The 16507-nt window shown below is 42.2% G+C and overlaps 1 non-coding gene across 1 annotated transcript; it reads left to right on the top strand.

Annotated features, from left to right (window-relative positions):
* The first annotated feature begins 4166 nt into the window (after positions 1-4166).
* On the top strand, positions 4167-4273 carry LOC132825611 (U6 spliceosomal RNA). The gene has a single exon (XR_009645794.1). It is a non-coding gene; the product is annotated as a U6 spliceosomal RNA (small nuclear RNA).
* The last annotated feature ends 12234 nt before the right edge of the window (positions 4274-16507 follow it).

Genomic DNA, 16507 nt, shown 5'->3' with positions numbered 1-16507 from the left:
GTGGTTCCACACAAAGGCCTCTTTGCTGATCTTTGAGGGGCCCTATTCTCTTCCTAGTTACCCTTTTATCCTTAACATATTTGTAAAAACCATTTGGATTCTCCTGAATTCTATTTGCCAAAGCTATCTCATGTCCTCCTGATTTCCTTCTTAAGTATATACTCCTACTTCCTTTATACTCTTCTAAGGATTCACTCGACTTGTTTTCATCCTTTGTATCATAAGCGTCTGTTCTGATTTTAAAGAATTTCCACTCCTCATGTGTGACAATGCTTCAGTGACTGACCACTACAATAACTAAAATTTAAACAAAATATGATCCATCAAGCTAGATTGCATTCTGGGATCAGACTTGTCCATTGGTGAAATCAGCTGGGTTTGTAACACATTGTCAAAATGTGGTAGTGCTGGAAAAGCACAGCCAGTCAGGCAACATCCAAGGAACAGGAGAGTCGACGTTTTGAGCATAAGCTCTTCATCATTCCTGCTTGAAACATTGACTCTCCTGCTTCTCAGATGCTGCCTTTTCCAGCACCACACTTTTTGACTCTGACCTCCAGCATCTGCAGTCCTCACTTTCTCCTTTCTAACACATTGTGTCAAACAGAATACCAACCACTTGGGTGAGATACCAAGGACTACAGATCGCTATGCTGCAGTAGCTATTGAGAAAAATAAATGGTGTTTAAGAAGGAGAAAAGCCATTTTTAACATGAATTGGGAAAAGCAGTTTTAGATTAGAAAATGATAAAGGGCTGATGCTCATAAATTACATAGCTCACTCATCTGTGGAATACATGTCAGATTCCATGGGGTTTATTAACATTGCATCTGTGTGTACAATTATGATTACTGCTTATTTATATTCTAAATGATTCAACAGCTGCTTCAGGGAGCAATAACTGTGAAAATAAGTTACAAACATTGTAATGTAAGTAATGCAAAGCTATTGATCATCTCACTGCTATAATTGAGCTGTAGGGTATTATTTTTATTGCCAGAATCTTGCATTTTATGTGCTTGTGCATTATTGTGGAAAACGCATTCTGCCTGAATGCATTTTCTTGTTTGCAGATGAAAGGGGACATTGTAAAAATTCTGAAACTGCCCATATTGCTAAAGGCAAGTCCCATTCCATAATTTACTGGGGATTTAACTACCAGCAAGGGGAAGATTTTCTCTGCTGGATGTTTGTAGCAGATCATAAATGCAGCTATAAAGAATACAATCACAGTTTCACCACAATTAACAGCGGACGGTATCACTCTCACTGCAACAGTCTCTCGCAAATGTTCGAAGGGAAATTCCCAAGGTAGGACAAAATGAATTTCCCTTTATAATAAAAAAAGAGTTATATTAGGGAACTGTAATCTCTGCTGCCATGCTTGTAAATATTTTTCAATTAAAAACTAACTTTGGGTAGCAGAGTAATTCCAATCTTGCAGCTGTGTATTGTTTAAATCTGTCATGTGTAACACATTTTGTTTGATTGCCTTGGCAAAGTAATTGTGGGAGAATGGAATTAATATCGCTCCTGGGAGGAAATAGACCAACTAAACCGAATAAAATTCTGTTTGCAACTTAGCATCAAAACTTTTGTGATTACACCACTGAGGCTAAAGTCATGGTTCTGAGGAAGAGTCACTGGATCTGAAATGTTAACATTGATTTCTCTCCACAGATGCTGCCAGACCTGCTGAGTTTTTCTAGCAATTGCTGTTTTGTTTCCAATGTGATCGCACGTGTGCACACCTGAAATTGCCTCAAAGTCAGTTTTCGATCTAAATGTAGTTATCTGGACTGTTTCTAAAGGAGGAGGATACTGAAACTTGATTCAATAGCCAAGATTTTACCACTGAATTCAAGCCCAATTGCCAAGAGCCACTTGAGCCCCTCTTACACCATTGACTCAGTGGTTAGCACTGCTGCCTCACAGCGCCAGAGACCCGGATTCAATTCCAGCCTCAGGTGACTGTGTGGGGTTTGCACATTCTCTCTGTGTCTGCGTGGGTTTCCTCCCACAGTCCAAAGATGTGCAGCTTAGGTGAATTGTCTATAGTCTCCAGGGATACGAAGCTTAGGTGCATTAGTCAAGGGTAAATGTAGAGTAGTAGGGTTGGGGAACAGGTCCAGGTGGGATACTCTTCAGACGGTCGGTGTGGACTTGTTGGGCTGAAGGGCTTGTTTTCACACTGTAGTGGTTCTATACTATGAGCTGGGAATAGAACCTTTCAACCTTTATCTGGGCTTGAGTAGATAGAGTGAAGAGGCAATAATTGTGCAAGTTAACCCTGGAGAAAAACTGAGCTATTTCACACCATCTCAACCTGGGCATGGATGACCTTCTTGACCTGTTGCCAATTAAGGCCCTTAAACAGTCAAATGATGATCATGTAATGCCCTCAGCTCACCATCTGCCTCTCCAATGGACCCAAAAGTTGGCTAGTTCCCCTGCTGGGAAAACTGGGTGAGCTGCCTTCTGAGTATACTGGGGTGGGACTCCAAGTACACCAATCTTGGTGCACAGGTGGGGGAAGGGCATGGCCTTGGAAGGTACCTTCCTGTCCTAGCCTCCAACTTCATGCTGTTATGTTGTGATCTGTCGTAAAACTATTCTGTAATCTGTATGATTCCACAAGGAGGTTGGTTAGCTCAGTTGGCTGGTTTGTGATGCAAACTAACACCAACAGTGTGGGTTCAATTCCCACACTGATTGAGCATTACCATGTTGGCCCCTCCTTCTCAACCTCTCCTCTCCCTTGCCTGAGCTGAAGTGACCCTCAGGTTAAACCACAACCAGTCATCTCTCTCTCTCTCTTGAATAAATGGGCAGCTCTATGGTCCTCTGGGACTTACTTATTGAATTAACAGGAGCCTGCTTGCTCTTGCAAAGTGTCACCTATACATTTGATATAAGGAGAGGCTTTTAGTGTCTAAAATGTAAAAATCTACATGAAAGGTATAAATTAATGACTGAACAGCGATGAGGGAAAGCAGAGGGATTTCAAAATAGATTATAGCATACGTTGCAATCTTCTAAAATCTGACTTTGTTCCTTCTTTTGGACGTCAAGAAGTTATAAAAGGGGCTGTATCTTTACAGATTCCCTCTTTCGCAATGCAATAAGTTGTTTTTTAAAGTTAAATCTTGTCTTAATAACCAGAAGAATTCACATCTGACCTGCCTGTTAGGGTGGTCCCAGTCAAGCTTTCCATGGTATTATATGCTCATGTCTGAGGCCAGTATCCTGTCACCAAGTCACCCTTTATTTACACGCGCACAGTACATGGGCTCTGACCAGCCAACTCAAAGCTTCTGCCCAGACTGAGGAGACTCTCTGAGGTTCTTGTTCACTATGGTTCCCTGATTGTCCCACATTACTAACCCCAATCAAGGATGTCACTGTCAGCAAAGTCCACTCACTACAATGTTCAATCACTACATTGCCCCAGTGCAGGGCAACTTTGCACCCTCTGCAGAACTCTGCTCAAGCATCTGTTTCTGGCACTTTGGAAGACTGCACAAGCCTCAGATAAAGGCAAAAAAAAACTCATCACAATTATACTGGAAATTAAACGCCAAAAATATGAGCCAAGGTGATTTGCAGGTATGTGCAAATAAAAATGTGTGTCAAACCAAAGACAGAAGGTCTCACAGCGCCTGAGACCCGGGTTCATTTCCCGACTCAGGCGACTGACTGTGTGGAGTTTGCACGTTCTCCCCGTGTCTGCGTGGGTTTCCTCCGGGTGCTCCGGTTTCCTCCCACAGTCCAAAGATGTGCGGGTCAGATGAATTGGCCATGCTAAATTGCCCGTAGTGTTAGGTAAGGGGTAAATATAGGGGTATGGGTGGGTTGCGCTTCGGCAGGTCGGTGTGGACTTGTTGGGCCGAAGGGCCTGTTTCCACACTATAAGTAATCTAATCTAATCTAATCTAATCTAATCTAATCTAATATTGTGGGGAAATGACCAGAAGATTGGTTAAGGTTTTATGGAGGAACTGAAATGGAGGGTTTTGCAAGACATTGTGGCGGAAATATTCCTGAATATGTGTGTAGTAATTGGAATGAGGTCAGCCAGGTGAAACTCAGAGAATATGGGTTCCCTGATTGGGGCTGTTAACTTTGTCCAATCAGGGAACTCTAGCTGACAGATATAAACAGGAGTGTGCTCGCTTCGGCAGCACATATACTAAAATTGGAACAATACAGAGAAGATTAGCATGGCCCCTGCGCAAGGATGACACGCAAATTCGCGAAGCGTTCCATATTTTTAAAACAAAAATAAACAGGAGCGTTAGAGGTTCTGTTCACTCTGAGAGCTGGCTTTGAGGGAGCTGGATCAGTGTCAAGGAACCTCCATGTGTAAATATAAGTGATGGGCCACTGGTCTCTGCCGGGTTATTTCAATGTGGGCTTTAGATCCCTTTTGGTATAGGCACCAGTCATGAGATGAAGGAGGTATTTGTGGGATCTGGACCCGCAGGGCTATGGGTTTTGGCCAGCAGTGAGACTTAGATACTTTTTAAGCTGAAAGGCAAAACAGATGAGAGTTTTGCAAACTCAGCTGTTAAGAAGGTGCATATTTTTCTTTCAAAGGCCAAATTTCAATTACATTTGGAACTTGGGCAAGAACTGCACTAATATTGGGCAGTGGGAACGCAGTTAATCAGAAGAAAGTGTTTAGATTTTCAGTTCAGCAGCTGAAATTAAATCAGCCACTGGCAGTAGTCCTTTCAGTGTTATATCTGATTCCAGGCGATTGCCATTTTAAGTGAGATAGATGTGCTTCTCAGAGTATGAAATTTATTATGTTCAGTGCCTTGAATAAAAGAAAGAACCTCGAAGGGTTAGTTACATGATTCTTCTTGTTTAAATAAAATATGCTTGTCAACACTATCCTGGCTGCATTTGAACTTGCCCAAAAGTAACAATAAAATTAGAAGATTTATGTCAATTTTGTTTCAATGAAAAACAGGGTATTGCCTGTGGAATGGAATATATAAACAACCTGAACAGGAGGCCTTACTAAGATAAATGACTCAGAAACAGATAAAATGCCTAACTCATTTCACAATGGTCTGTTTTTTTGACACATATTCTGGGAATATTCCCTCCACAAACGTCTTGCAAAACCCTCCATTTCAGCTCCTCCATAAAACCTTAGCCAAGCTTCTGGTCGTCCCCTACATTACCTTCTGTCTTTGGTTTGACGTTCATTTTTATTTGCACATACCTGCAAGTCGCCTGGGCTCATGTTTTCGGCTTTTATCTTCCAGTATACTTGTGAAAAATAAGGTCCCTCAAAACCATGGCATTGAATCAATTATCTGGAGATATTTAATTGCAATAGTGAACGAACAAGGTGCTCAGACTAATCAAGCATCACTCCCACAAGGGCAGCACAAGGATGAGGGATCAAATGGTCTCCCTCTGCCCTCTGTGGTATATAGTAGTTGTGGGGCTGGGGAGCCGTAAACTGCAGGAGGATATCAATGGTCCAGTCAGCTGGGCAAATGGGATTCAATCTGGAAAAGTGTGAGGTATTACACTTGGGATGGACTAACATGCCAAGGAAGTACACCCTGAAAAGTAGGAAGGAATTGCAGATGTGAATATCCACAGGTCCTTGAATGTGGCAGGGCAGGTAGATAAGGTGGTTAAGAAGGAATATTGGGAACATGCCATAATTAGAATACAAGAGCGAGGAGAATATGCTAGAATTGAATAGAATGCTGTGTTCCACAACTGGAATGGTGTGTGTAGTTCCAGTCACCCTGTTATATAGAGTCATAAAGATGTACAGCTCGGAAACATACCCTTCAGTCCAACCCATCCATGCCGACCAGATATTCCAACCCAATCTAGTTGCACCTGCCAACACTTGGCCCATATCCTTTTAAACCCTTCCTGTTCATATAACCATCCAAATGCCTTTTAAATGTTGCAATTATACCAGCCTCCACCACTTCCCCTGGTAGTCATTCCATACACGGATCACCCTCTGTGTGAAAAACGTTGCCCCTTAGGTCTCTTTTATATCTTTCCCCTCTCACCCTAAACCTATGTTCTCTAGTTCTGGACTCCCCAACTCCAGGGAAAAGACTTTGTCTATTTACCCTATCCATGCCCCTCAATTTTGTAAACCTCAAAAAGGTGACCCCTCAGCTTCCGACGCTCCAGGGAAAACAACCCAGCCTGTTCATCCTCTCCCTATATCTCAAATCCTCCAACCCTGGCAACATCGTTGTAATTCTTTCCTGAACCCTTTCAAGTTTCACAACATATTTCCGATAGGAAGGAGACCAGAATTGCACGCAATATTCCAAGAGTGGCCTAACCAATGTCCTGAAGGATGTGACTGCACCAGAGAGAGAGAGAGAGAGAGAGAGAGAGAGAGAGAGTGTAGAGGAGATTTACCAGGACGTTTTCACAAAAACTGAAATTGCTGGAAAAACTCAGCAGGTCAGGCAGCATCTAAGGAGAGTGATCAGAGTTAACGTTTTGGGTCCAGTGACCCTTCCTCAGAACTGGATCTGAAATGTTAACTCTGATTTCTCTCCACAGATGCTGCTGGACCTGCTGAGCTTTTCCAGCAATTTCTGATCTTATTTCTGGTTCCCAGCATCCATTGTTCTTCCAGTTTTGACCAGGATGCTGCCTGGGATAGAGGGCCTGAGGTTTGAGGAAAGGTTGGTCAGGCTGGGATTATTTTCCTTAGAGCGGTAAAGGTTGAGAGGAATCCTGACGGACAAGATTAAGATGGACACAGTAGGATGGATAGTATGGCACTCCTAACTATGAATGCTGAAAAGCTGAAATAATTTTAAACCTGAAAGAAGAAATAATGTGAAATAAGTGCCAGGGACCTGGGTTTGATTCCTGCCACGGGTGATTGTTTGCGTGGAGTTCGCACATTCTCCCCGTGTCTGCGTGCGTTTCATCCGGTTTCCTCTCACAGTCCAAAGATGTTCAGCTCAGGTGAATTGCCCATGCTAAATTGCCCGTGGTGTAGCACAGAAGTAGGCTATGTGAATCCCTTAGCCTATCTTGCCATTCCTTAAAATCATGATTGATTTCATTACTCCACATTCTCCCATCCTCAAGAGCAATTCCTGGCTTATCACGGATCTATCTAACTCTAAAAATATTCAAAGACTTTGCTTCCACTTCCTTTTGTGGAAGAGAATTCCAAAGACTCATGACTCACTGAGAGATAAAATGTCTCCTCATCTCTGTCTTAAATGGGTGATCCTTTTTGCTGAAATGGTGAGTCTTATTTCTAGATTCTCCCACAAAAGTAAACATCCTCTCCATATCCTCTCATATCCGTGGGCGGCACGGTGGCACAGCAGTTAGCACTGCTGCCTCACAGCGCCTGAGACCCGGGTTCATTTCCCAACTCAGGCGACAGACTGTGTGGAGTTTGCACGTTCTCCCCGTATCTGCGTGGGTTTCCTCTGGGTGCTCCGGTTTCCTCCCACAGTCCAAAGATGTGCGGGTCAGATGAATTGGCCATGCTAAATTGCCCGTAGTGTTAGGTAAGGGGTAAATGTAGGGGTATGGGTGGGTTGCGCTTCGGCGGGTCGGTGTGGACTTGTTGGGCCGAAGGGCCTGTTTCCACACTGTAAGCAATCTAATCTAATCTAATCTAATCTACACTGTCAAGACCCTTCAGGATCTTCTTTGCTTCAATCAAATCATACCAGTGAAAGTAAGCCTAGCCTGTTCAATCTTCCTTCATCAGACAACCTAAACATTTCACAGTTTGGTAAACCTTCTTGGATCTGCTTCCAATGCATTTATATATGAACATATTTGTCCCCCTTGACCTGTCCCACCTTTCCATCTTTCTTCCCACTTATCCGCCCCACCCTCCCCACCAATGTATCCCAATCACCTCCACCTGCATCCATCTATCGCCTTCCTAGCTACCTTCACCCCACCCTTCTATTTATCTCTCAGCTCCCTTCCCCTCCTCCTTATGATTTTGATTCTCCTGCTCCTCGAACGCTGCCTGATCTGCTGTGCTGTTTCAGTGCCACACGTTTTTACATTTGTCCCTTCAAGGCCTGCTTTGTCATTCAATCAAATCAAATCTGATTTGTTTGCATTTTAAAATACAGCTTTCCACCTACTCCCATAACATTTAATTCCTCTGTCTATCAAGAATCTATCTATTTATGCAATAACAGGTCCCTACCTCTTCTGCCGTCTGAGTCAGAAAGTTCCAGAGTTGTATAACCTACTGAGAGGGAAAAAAAACCTTCTTTTTGTAAAGAGATGAATGTTATAGTTTTCCAAGTGTGATCTCACCAATGCCCTGGACAACTAAACACAACTTTCATAGTTCTGTACTCAATCCCCCTCTCAATACATAATAGTTTTCTATTAGCTCTCCTAAGTGCTTGCTGTACCTGCATACTAACCTTTTGAGCTTCATGTATGAGGACACCCAGATCCCTCTGGACCTCAGTGCTCGGAAATCTCTCACCATTTTTATTCTTCTTGATCATGGCTAATTTCACATTTTCCCACATTTTGTTCTATTTCTTTTACCCAATCACTTGCTCGTCTATATTCCTTTATATTTTCCTTTCACAGAGGAACACTTCCCTGATGAATCAAGTAATCTCCCCATATCGATATCTCATATATTACCATCCTGGACGATGACTGCTCAATCGAAACAAATATTTTCTTCTTTGCAAGATCTCGGATTTCTGGGACAAGTAATTTCTTTATTTTGACCACATCCAGAATCTGTGAGCATTGTTCTGGCTTCCCACAACTTACCTACCTTTGTGTCATCAGCAAATGCAGCAACTATACCTTCAGTTCCTTCATCCAAATCATTCATGTAAATTGTAAAAAATGCTTTTACACACTGCTTGTTACATCCTGCCAACCAGTAAATGACACATTTATGTGTATTCTGCTTCCTGATAGATTAGATTAGATTCCCTACAGTATGGAAACATGTCTTTCAGCCCAACAGGTCCACACCGACCCTCCAAAGAATAACCCACCTAGACCAATGCACCTAACATGATGGGCAATTTAGCATGGCCAATTCACCTGACCTGCACATCTTTGGATGGGGGACGAAACCCACCCGGACACAGGAAGAATGCACAAACTCCACAGACAGCTGACGGAAGCAGGAATCAAACCCAGGTCCCTGGCACTATGAGGCAGCAGTGCTAACCACTGAGCCACTGTGCCACCACAGAGTTAGACATTCTTCTCTCAGTGCCAATACATTACCTACTATGCCATGGGAGCTTTCTTCGGGGACTTTGTGGAAAAGTTTTCAAATTGTGTGGGAAAGACAAATTAGAAGAGAAGGAAAACGTCATCACAGAAAAATAACAGGACCTGCCCTTGTCATAACATGCAAACATTTTGAAGACACATGCTAAGCCAACATAAAGAGCAGACCAAACAGTAGATACTAAGATGCTGAAGAACAAAAATACCTCACAAGCACAAGGGGAGCCCGGTAATGAAAGAATAAGAATTGGATGTAGGTTTGCTCACTGAGCTGGAAGGTTCATTTCCAAAGGTTTCGTTATCCTACTAGGTAACATTTTCAGTGGCCCTCAGGCAAAGCAATGCTGAAAATTCCTGCTTTCTATTTGTATGTTTGGGTTTCTTTGGGTTGGTGATGTCATTTCCTGTGATGATGTTATTTCCTGTAGTGAAGTCACTTTCTGTTCCTTTTCTCGGGGTGGTAGATGGGGTCAACTCAATGTGTTTGTTGACAAAGTTCCGGTTGGAATGCCATGCTTCTAGAAATTCTCATGTGCGTCTTTATTTGGCTTGTCCTAGGATGGATGTGTTGTCCCAGTTGAAATGGTGTCCTTCCTCATCCGTATCTGAGGATACTAGTGAGAGAGGGTCATGTCTTTTTGCGGCTAGTTGGTGTTCAGGTATCCTGGTAGCTAGTTTTCTGCCTGTTCGTCCAATGTCGTGTTTGTTACAGTCCTTGCATGGTATTTTGTAAATGATATTAGTTTTGCTTGTTGTCTGTAAAGGTCTTTCAGGTTCATTAGCTGCTGTTTTTGTGTGTTGGTGGGTTTGTGGCCTACCATGATGCCAAGGGCTCTGAGTAATCTGGCAGTCATTTCCGAGATGTCTTTGATGTAGGGGAGAGTGGCCAGGGTTTCTCGACGTGTTTCATCTGCTTGTTTGGGTTTGTTGCTGAGAAATCGGCGGACTGTGTTCATTGGGTACCCATTCTTTTTGAATACACTGTACAGGTATAGACATTACTTCACCTGAGGTCCACTGAAGATGTTACCGAGTATGGTAATGAAACATCTGGAAATGATCCTTCCAGCTCAGCGAGCAAACCTACATTCAAAACCTCAACCTGAGCTACAAATCTTCTCAAAACTCGCAGAGAAGAAGAATGCTAAATCAATAGGTCCCTTTCAGAAAATGTGTTGAAGTAGGACACAGTCATGGACAGGCCTAGTGTCAAATGCCTACTCACTTAAATATGTCAATGTGGTAGAGCCACTAGCATTAGAAAAGGTACCCAAAGTATTCCTGGGGAAATTGATGATTCAATTCATTGAAATTTTATAGAACTTGTTTACGTCAATGGACATCTCATTATTTCTAAGCTTTATAGAGGGGTGAGTGTCACTGTCTTGTACAATTGAATGACAGAGGTGAATAAAACAGAAAATATAGCCAACGGAGATGAAATTACAAGGTGTAGCCGGCTTAACTCTCAAACTAAAGCAACACATAGTGTGTAAAAGAGTTGAGAATACAATGTGATTTACAATACTATTTACTTATGATCCTGCATGCATGTCTTGACCTCTACATCGTCAGGTGGCAGAAAGTGTTCAACACATTCCAAGATCTAGTAAGCAGGACAAGGGAAAGCCAGCTCTGCTGAAGTCTACTAGAAGAGAACTTAGACAGAGAAACATTGGTCCAAGGACAAGCTATTTTCAAATAGTTGAATTTGGGACAAAAACAACACATTTGGGTTTTCTATACTCTTAGAAGAACATAAAAAGAAGAAAGAATATGAGGGAATGACCTGTGTACACACATGATGACGTTTCATATCATCAATGGGAATGAAATCTAGAACTGCAGAGGAGTGGAAACATTTTCCATTCTTCCTCTCACGGTAGAACAATCAAATTAACAGGCGTCAGCATTCTTCCAGCAGAACACATGCTGACACCAAGAATGAGCAGTGTAACCCATTTGACCTCATGGAGAAATCTTTCAGATAGCAAAACCACCTGCAGAACAGATTGTTATAATGGATATGAATTTTATGTCAGATAATGAGATGAACATAAGTCAAGAGGAAAAATTCACTTTTCATTGTGTAAAGCAGAATCATCAGTACCAGTGACATAGATAATATGAAGTAAGCAGCAATCCTCCAATGCCATGACTGAGGGTGGAAAAATGTCTTCTGTACCAGTACGTCAACCATAGAGGGTGAATGAAGATATCTAGTGATCAAATTGAAGTAAAGAAGTAATGAAGGGGTGGCTCAGTGGTTAGCACTGCTGCCTCACAGCGCCAGGGACCTGGGTTCAATTCCAACCTTGGGCAACTGTGTGCACATTCTGTCTGTGTGGGTTTCCTCCGGGTGCTCTGGTTTCCTCCCACAATCCAAAGATGTGCAGGTTAGGTCAATTGGCCATGCTAAATTGTCGAGCGTTCAGGGATATGCAGGGTAGGTACATTAGGGAGATGTTCTGCTTGGCACATCCTCCTCATTCCTGAAGAAGGGCTTATACCTGAAATGTTGATTCTCCTGTTCCTTTGATGTTGCCTGGCCTGCTGCGCTTTTCCAGCAACACATTTTTAAGCTGTAGGTGCATTGGGCAAATATAGGGTAGGGGAATTGGTCTGGAGGGTCAGTGTGTACCTGTTGGGCCAAAGGGCCTGTACCCACACTGTAGGGTTTCTATGTAGGGATTCTTTCTCTGAAAGTTACATTAAAACAGATCAATCAGCAGATTGAGAAGAAAAATTCACTTGCACAAAATGGAGCTGAGCTTCATATGATCCCATGGAAGCCAAAAAATAGTCACAGATTCAGGGTGTGGTCAAAAAGAAGAAATTACATGCCTCAGAAATCCTGAGAAGAAGAAAATACTTGTTTCCATTGAGCAGCTGCATTCCAAGATGGTAATATATGAGATTAAGTGTACCCAGGTATTGATAAGGGGAAGTTACCTAATTCATCAGTGAAGTGCTCTCTGTGAGTTCACAGTCAGGTGTTTAAGGGTCTTCCAGATAAAGGACTAGACCAAACGCCTAGACCAATATCCTCCAAGAGATAAAGAGTCCTTCAGCAGAGAGACAGTTACAGACCTCACTGTGTCAAGATTGGAATCAAAGTTAACAGTCTAGTTGCTGAAGATCTACCAAACATGAAAGTCTGAGAGGATTATGTGCTGGAAGAATTGAGAAACCTTCAGAGCTTGTGAAATCAGAGGGGAAGATGGGATAGTGGTAAATATAATTAGAAAAATGAATGTGCAAATGTTAATTATGGAAATCAAAATTGGGGTATGGGGTGGTGGGGTGATGTTGTATGAGCTGATGGTTTTGAATAGGCAAATGTTGAATACTGTGTTAAGCTCCACCCAATCTGATGTTGTCAAATGGGCAGAACATCTCAGGATCTCATAAAGTACATCTTGATATCCATAGATCTCTATATATCTTCAATGACCATGTCTAATCAACAAATATAAATATCTCATATTTGCTACGGTTCCAATAAATTATATCTCATTAAGACTTGAGCCTCTCCTTATTAAGATTCAGTTGTGTATGGTCATCTACCACTATGAACAAAATTGGCCCTCAGATCCTAAGGAAAGAGAATGATGACAGCTTCATTTTACTCACAAGTACCACACTACCCTCTAGTTGTCCCTGTTTCTGATGTTACTTTCATAGTTGGAATGGGCCGTAAAAAGGAGAGCCAGTGATTATAGTACTAAAATAAAACAAAGGACTGTGGACACTGGAAATCTGAAACAAAAACAGAAATGGCAACAGTATCTGCAGAGAGAAGGGCAAAGTTAACGTTTCAAGTCCAGCCACCCTTCTTCAGAACTCTGGACTAGACTTGAAACATTAACTGTGTTTTATCTCCACAGACACTGCTGAGTTTCTCCAGCAATTTCTGTTTTTGTTTCAGCCAGTGATAGAGCCTGAAATTGATGCTGTTTTTGTGGATTTTGGTTTGCAAGGACAGATGTTTACCTACTCTGCTGATGGGCAGCTGGAATTGGATGGCTCACCGAGGATACTGGCCGAACTGTTTCTGTTCACTGCATTCTTCCCTGCCTCAAGTACATTATGGGGTCTAGAGTAATTTACAAACACACACACACACACCAGCAGGTCCTAACAAGCTTCATCTGAAAGAAGTGAAAATTGCCTGCAAGTGACAGACTGTAACTACTTGTTCTGCACATGTATGCTCATCTGCCTAAACCCTATTTCCCTACGTACCATCGCACATGAATAATGACAGTACAGAAAGGGAGGCTCAAGGTGTCAATTAAAAAGAACACTGTTGTTAAACTTGTTTTTCAAAAAAGCTTAACCTGCTTAGCAACTACCTTAATACTTTGTGAGTTAATTCACAGGCTGGTGGACCTAAAGGATTGTAATGAGAGAGGAAGACTTTCATTTGTATAGTGCCTTTGACAACTCCACTTGTTCCAAATCATTGTATGATCATGTGGTCTTTGCTGCCTTGGAATGTGCTCATGACATCACTCTGAGAGTTGCTTTATACACTCAGGTCTGTGGTTCAGTATTCTGAGTCTGAGTTGGATTTATTGGTGTCACATGTACCAAGATACAATGAAATTTATTGTTTTGAGTGTTACACGGGCAGATCGTACTATCTAAAATGCAGAACAGAGGGCAAAATACAAGGTTAAAACAACAGGCAAGGTGCAATGATTGAGATCAGAATTAACATTTGAGAGGTCTGTTTCAAAGTCTGATAACAGCAGGGAAGAAGCAATTGTTGAATCTGTTCGTATGTGTATTCAAACTTTTGTGTCTCCTGCCCGATGGAAGAGGGTGGAAAAGAATATAACTGGGGTGGGGAAGGGTCTTTTCCTGAGTTGGTTGTTTTCCTGAGGCATCAGGACGCATAGATGGATCCAATGGATGGGAGGCTGGTTTGTGTGATTGACGGGGCTGTGTTCACAATTCTCTGGAGTTTTCTGTGGGCTTGGGAAGAGCAGTTGCTGTACCACACTGGGGGTGATGCCTCGAGAGAGATACTTTCTATAGTGCATCAACAAAATTGCTAAGAGTCCTTGTGGGCATGCCAAATCTCCTTAGCCTCCCGAGGAAGTAGAGACATTGTGCTTTCTTGGCCATTGCATTGACATGGGTGGACCAGGACTGATTGTTGGTGATCATCACTCCCAGAAACCTGATGCTCTCGGCCATCTCCACCTCAACAGCTTTGATGCAGTCAGGGACGTGCCCTCCACTCCATTTCCTGAAGTTAATGACCAGCTCCTTCATTTTGCTGACATGGAGGAGAGATTGTTGTCTTTACGCCATGAGTTTGAGTTGGATTTATTGTTGTCACATGTACTGAGATACAGTGAAAAGTGTCATTTTGCTTGTTAGACAAGCAGATTGTACCATACAAAGTGCGTCCAGGTAGTAGAACAGAGTGCAGAACACAGTGTTACAGCCGCAGAGAAGGTGCAGAGAGAGAGAGATCAGAATTAATATTTGAGAAGTCTATTCAAAAGTCCGATAACAGCATGGAAGAAACTGTTCTTGAATCTGTTTGTGTGTATTCAAACTTGTATATTTGCTGCTAGATGGAAGAGGGTGAATTACTCAGTCTCCTTCCTGTATTCTGTCTCATTGTTGTTTGAATGCTGAACTGTAGTTCTAAAGAAGAATCACTATGCACAAAATGTTAACTCTGCTTTCCCTCCCTCTGCTGCCCGACCTGTTGAGTCTCTCCAGCAATAACACCTGTGTATGCAGCTCAGTCTGTTTTACCTTAACAAGATGCAATTGATGATACCACACGGTCCTTCTGATTGTACCTGGCTTCTGCAATGCAAGTACTGACAAATGTAGAACACTGGGCTACTTCATAAAGTGATGAAGTTTGCTTTTCGCATTGATATTTCAGCACTTAGAAATCTCAGTGATTTAGAACCTGGGCCGTTCTGCTCAACTGACCAGAATTGGAGGAAAACAGATCCCGAAGAACTGTAGGTAAGATCGGAAAACAGAACTGAGAATTTTAAAATCAAAGCATTGCCAGGAGCCGCTGATGGTCAAAGCACAGATGTGATGGTTAAATGGGACTTGGTACATTGAGACACAGCTTGTAGAACTCTGGACAATCTCAATTCTATGGAGGATACAAAGGCATTTTAATATCAAGTCTCAACATAAGGGCTTCTGAGGAGTTAAAATATTGTGGAGTGGTGTAATATACTGGAGGTTATAAAAGGGTAGTATAGACAGAGTAGATATATTCCTGAAGAAGGGCTTATGCCCGAAACCTCGAATCTCCTGCTCCTTGGATGCTACCTGACCTGCTGCGCTTTCCCAGCAACACATTTTCAGCTCTGATCTCCAGCATCTATAGACCTCACTTTCTCCTCAGAGTAGATATATTGTCAGACACTGATCTCTGAGTCAAATATTGTCAAATGCAGACGGAGTCAGGTGCTGGAGAATACAGTTTGTGGTGGGAGCTGAAGACCATTGTTTTGGTCTTTTCAATATTTACGTAATAACATGTATGGAAAGATAAAGAGAAAGAGAGAGTCTTTAACATGGCAAATTGTTGCTTGAAAGGAACGTTTTCAAATAATGATTCATAAGGAGATATTAGGACAAGTGATAAAAGGCTTGGTCAATAAAGTCAGTCTTACAGAAACTCTTCAAGGCTGTGACAGGAGTAGACTGAGGTGAGGTTTAGAAAGGGAAATGGATGGAAAAACTGTTTTCACCTATGTTGTGTCGGTGTCCTTCCAATTCATGTTGTCCTCTGTCTAATGAGGGAGATGACCTCTGAGACAATGCTGGCTTTCACTGTCTCATGCTCCTGAGGAATGTGTAATGGAAGCATTTGTGCCGCAGTTAAGAAGCCAGTAATGAAGTAATGAAGGATCATTCTCGGAGGATGCACAGTTGGCTTTTCAGTTGCTGTGGTGTTACTGAATCCCTGCCTCAACATAAAACAGGAGGATCTGACATCCATTGTCACATGACTGAAGTGGCTCCGTACAATAAATACAATTAGTTGTAGCTGAAGTTTGTATTTGATTCTTATATACAGTGATTAATCTGAAGTTGGAAATATCTCAAGTTGTCCTTCGCAGGGTCAGGAAATTCTGATAAATACATCAGTCCACTATCTGTATTGCCATGGCAATGTCTACTCTTTATATTTTACTTTTGAAATGGCCAAATACTTGATGCAGAGAATTGGGAGGCATC

This window comes from Hemiscyllium ocellatum, chromosome 20 (genome assembly GCF_020745735.1).
Source record: "Hemiscyllium ocellatum isolate sHemOce1 chromosome 20, sHemOce1.pat.X.cur, whole genome shotgun sequence".
Taxonomy (NCBI): domain Eukaryota; kingdom Metazoa; phylum Chordata; class Chondrichthyes; order Orectolobiformes; family Hemiscylliidae; genus Hemiscyllium; species Hemiscyllium ocellatum.
The sequence above is the reverse complement of the archived record's forward strand: the minus strand, read 5'-3'. Positions and strand labels throughout refer to the sequence as shown.